This window comes from Limulus polyphemus, unplaced genomic scaffold (genome assembly GCF_000517525.1).
Source record: "Limulus polyphemus unplaced genomic scaffold, Limulus_polyphemus-2.1.2 Scaffold1246, whole genome shotgun sequence".
Lineage (NCBI taxonomy): Eukaryota > Metazoa > Arthropoda > Merostomata > Xiphosura > Limulidae > Limulus > Limulus polyphemus.
The window spans coordinates 220,165-224,258 of NW_013666856.1; the positions used below are offsets into that span (position 1 = coordinate 220,165).

The window sequence follows — 4,094 nt, forward strand, 5'->3', positions numbered from 1 at the left end:
ATTCACACACTTTACTTATGGTGCCTACTGTTCGCTTCACTCAATTATATTTATCTTCAATTTGTCTGCCTCTCTATTCTTTATTTGCCGGTCTTGTATACTAAAAAAGAGGGCGTCCCGAACAAACTAGAAAAATCACGATCATTCGAGAAACTCCTCGCTCACGCCAGCAGCGTCACGTGACTTCCGCTGTATTAACACTTCTTTTGAAACGTCGAACTCTCACATGTGCCTCGTTTAATTATGATGATCAGTTCGGTTTTTTCTTTATCTAGCCTCTTATTGTTTCGTACCTTCGTGATTGTTTTTGTCGTTCTTACCTCTAATGCAGTCAACAGTTCTAATGCAATGTAGCTGTAGTTGTTGGCTGTACTGTCACCATGACATTTGTAAGGAATTACTTCAAAGTTCATGTGTACGTTGGCTGTGTTTACACACACACGTCTTATTTGTTTAGCATGAAAGCGTTTTGTGATTTTATTATAATAAATATTTAACGATTGTGATAAACTTAAAATAGAGGAGATAACATAATCATACGTGACAAAGACCGTATTTGCTAACTCTCGATCCAGGATCAGTTGTGAAGATAAAGAACCATCAATTACCGAAACATAAATTCAGTTTTTTTATTGTTTTGGGAGGTGAAGCGGCTAGTTTTGTATTATATATATATAATTTTAATTTTTTTTACATATGCGTGTATAAATACTCTTAAGAAGATCGCTTGAAGAATGACGTAACGTGACGTCAGTTTTTTAGTATTTATTATTTGTAATAACGGTGTTTCTTTCACACAAAATATAATGTGTAAAAATCGACTCGATCTAATTGGTAGATTATTATTATTTACAGTGTTTATTTGTTTTTGTTTTATATTAACATTATTCATATTGTGGTCGGCCTTAAGTAACGTAATAAATATTAAGTCTATTTAGTCATCATATCACTTACATTACTTAAATGATTGAATATATTACCATTTACTGGTACAATAATGAAACCATTTCAACATATTTGTGCATATGTTGTTTCATGGCCAGGTGGTTAAGGCGCTCGACTCGCAATCTGAGGGTCGCGGGTTCGAATCCCCGTCCCACCAAACATGCTCGCCCTTTTAGCCGTGGGGGCGTTATAATGTGACGTCCAATCCCACTATTCGTTGGTAAAAGAGTAGCCCAAGAGTTGGCGGTGGGTGGTGATGACTAGCTGCCTTCCCTCTAGTCTTACACTGCTAAATTAGGGACGGCTAGTGCAGATAACCCTCGTGTAGATTTGCGCGAAATTCAAAACAAACAAACAGTGTTGTTTCATGTCACTCCTACAAGATATTTCTGTTCTTGTCTTCCCTGTCATCATAAGCTAAATTGTTGGAATAAAAAAAGCTGACGACCCTGGCACATTTTAGTGCTGAGTAACATGAAAAGAACTCCGTTTTTTACATTCTTCAAAGCATTTGAAGGTTTCTAAACCATAAAGGTTTTTCACGCCATAAGAAGTCCTCGTAGCTGATCACACGTTGAGTCATGTTTTCCCAAGGTTTGAAATAAAGTAATTAATACGACAAAACACACATGGACCAATAAAATAATCATTAAATGTTTTGTATATTTCATGCACTAATAACGAGAGTAGATACTTATGCAAATTTATCCCCCTGGTGGCTCAGTAATAAGTCTTGGAGCTTATAACTCTAAAAATCGTGTTTCGATACCCACGGTGGGCCTTGCACATAGCCCATTTTTCGACATTATGATTAATAACAAACAACAGCTTATACAAATTAAAGGATGGAAAGCTTCTGTTTTTTTTGTTTTGTTTTTTGTAGAATGTTACCCAACACTTAATGGGGGGGAGGGGGTAACGGGTAGCTTTACTATCACACCAAGTCGGCTATTTTTTATTTTGATAGTGGTTTTGTTCAGCCACAAGTACTGAAGCCTACTTTTAAATCAAATCAAATAAACTGTATTTCTGTGGGTGATTCAAAAGCATGCAGTTTTTCGTTTTGTTATATTGATGTAATCAGTATCTTGTATTGAATTTTCCACTTAATTCAAAAGTTCACAATGTTTTCAGTTTTGGAAACATTACTTTTTAACTCGTACTTATTCTAATGCACTATATTGACCCTAGAATTACAGGTGAGGTCTATTGGTTCCCACCTGTTTTTGAAACACCCTTTTTTAAACTGTTTATTCACCGAATTTCTTGTGGGTCCGTCCGTCTATGACTTTTTGGTTGTAGTGTCCACCAAATCTCTTGTAGGTCCGTGATTTTTTGGTTGTAGTGTCCACCAAATCTCTTGTGGGTCTATGATTTTTTGGTTAGTGTCCACCAAATTTCCTGTGGGTCCATGACTTTTTTTGGTTATAGTGGCCACCAAATTTCCTGTGGGTCCATGACTTTTTTTGGTTATAGTGCCCACCAAATTTCCTGTGGGTCCATGACTTTTTTTGGTTAGCATCCACCAAATTTCTTGTTGGTCCAGGACTATTTTTGGTTATAGTGTCTTGTCTCTAATAACATATGAGTGATCAAAAATAAAACAACAATACAATTACTATTACACTTAATCCTATTAACAATCAATATTACACTTAATCCCATTAACAATTAATATTACACTTAATCCCATTAACAATTAATATTACACTTAATCCCATTAACAATTAATATTACACTTAATCCCATTAACAATTAATATTACACTTAATCCCATTAACAATTAACGTTACACTTAATCCTATTAATTACCGTATATTTCACACATAAAATGAATGATCTCAAGCATTTAATGTTCTTTACGCTGAGTGTATTATCGGATATAAACTAAAATTAATATATGTGGACCCTACTGGTAGTAAACGGTTTAAAATAAATAGTTAATTTGAATGTTAAACAGCTGATGTTTATAATCTGAAATAATATTTTTTTCCATTTTTTTTCAGAACTTGTCAGAGTTTTATACCAACATAGACTGATTAACGTCATGCAGAACATTTGTCTAACGAAATGATGTTTTTCTTGATGAAATGAATATTTATGAAGTTGAAAGCAATCCAAATACGATCTTAAATATCCATAAAGTTAAATCCACTGATTTTATTCTTTTTTGTATGATCATAAGAAAATTCGACTCTTCTCTCTCCAGTTGGTAACCGACACATAACTATGTGCTTTTCACCATGGCAACACAAATAGTACCATTTTCTCGTTCCCATGGTTAAATGAGTAAGTTTAAGTCGTATTATGGCTACTGAAAAAATAGCCTAGGGAACATCGTGAGCGGATCCAGTGAGAGTACTAGTCATTGAAAAATGTGATTAGTTTTAATTTTCGCTCACCCTAGCGTAAGAATATATGTACTTGTAATTGTTTTGTAAAAATCAGTTAATAATATAATATTTGTAGCACTAGGTTTGAACTGAAAAATGAGGAGAAGAATATTATTATTATATTTTTATCTTTGTAATCATTATTAGAAAGAACAGTTTCTTAAATTAACTACTGATTTGATTTTTAGTTCGGCTCTGATCAGAAGTTAATATTAATTGTGTACTTGAAAATGGGATTTACAATTTCACGTGATAGATAATTTGGATGAAACTAAGAAAACTTCTTGATCTCTCTAGTTATTCCAGTTTTGTAAATTTGATTCTTTTTATTGTTCTTTCAGAATAAAGTTTGTTTTTGTTGTATAAAATTATTACCTTTCAACCGTCAAAAATCCACTGCTGGTTTATAATGCTTTATCTTTCTTCCTGTAGTTATTTACAGCGTATTTTACTGAAATCTTTTTCATCACGATTTTCCATTAAAAGATGAATGTACTTTTAAAACAATTAATGACTAGGTTTCGTTTACGATTTTTTTCATTGGCTTTGTTTTTCACGTGTTTAACAGTGGGCTGATAAAATGACGTGTCATCGATTTTTGTTTTATAATTGTTAAAACATCTGTTGGGATAGCTGTTTGTAATATTGTTATCCTCCCCAAGACTGCATGCTGTTAAAGAATATTCTACTCCATATACCCCCCCCCCTTCTTTTAACTCATCGCTCAGCAGACGAAGAACATAATCTATTTGTGGG

The 4,094-nt window shown here is 33.5% G+C and overlaps 1 protein-coding gene across 1 annotated transcript in view; it reads left to right on the top strand.

The window, feature by feature from the left end:
• Positions 1 to 4,078, top strand: part of LOC106462775 (ATP-binding cassette sub-family A member 2-like) — a 112,901-nt gene extending 108,823 nt beyond the window's left edge. Inside the window, 1 exon segment of the mRNA XM_022390112.1 lies at positions 2,952 to 4,078. The gene's annotated coding sequence lies outside the window, so the exon portion shown is untranslated.
• The last annotated feature ends 16 nt before the right edge of the window (positions 4,079 to 4,094 follow it).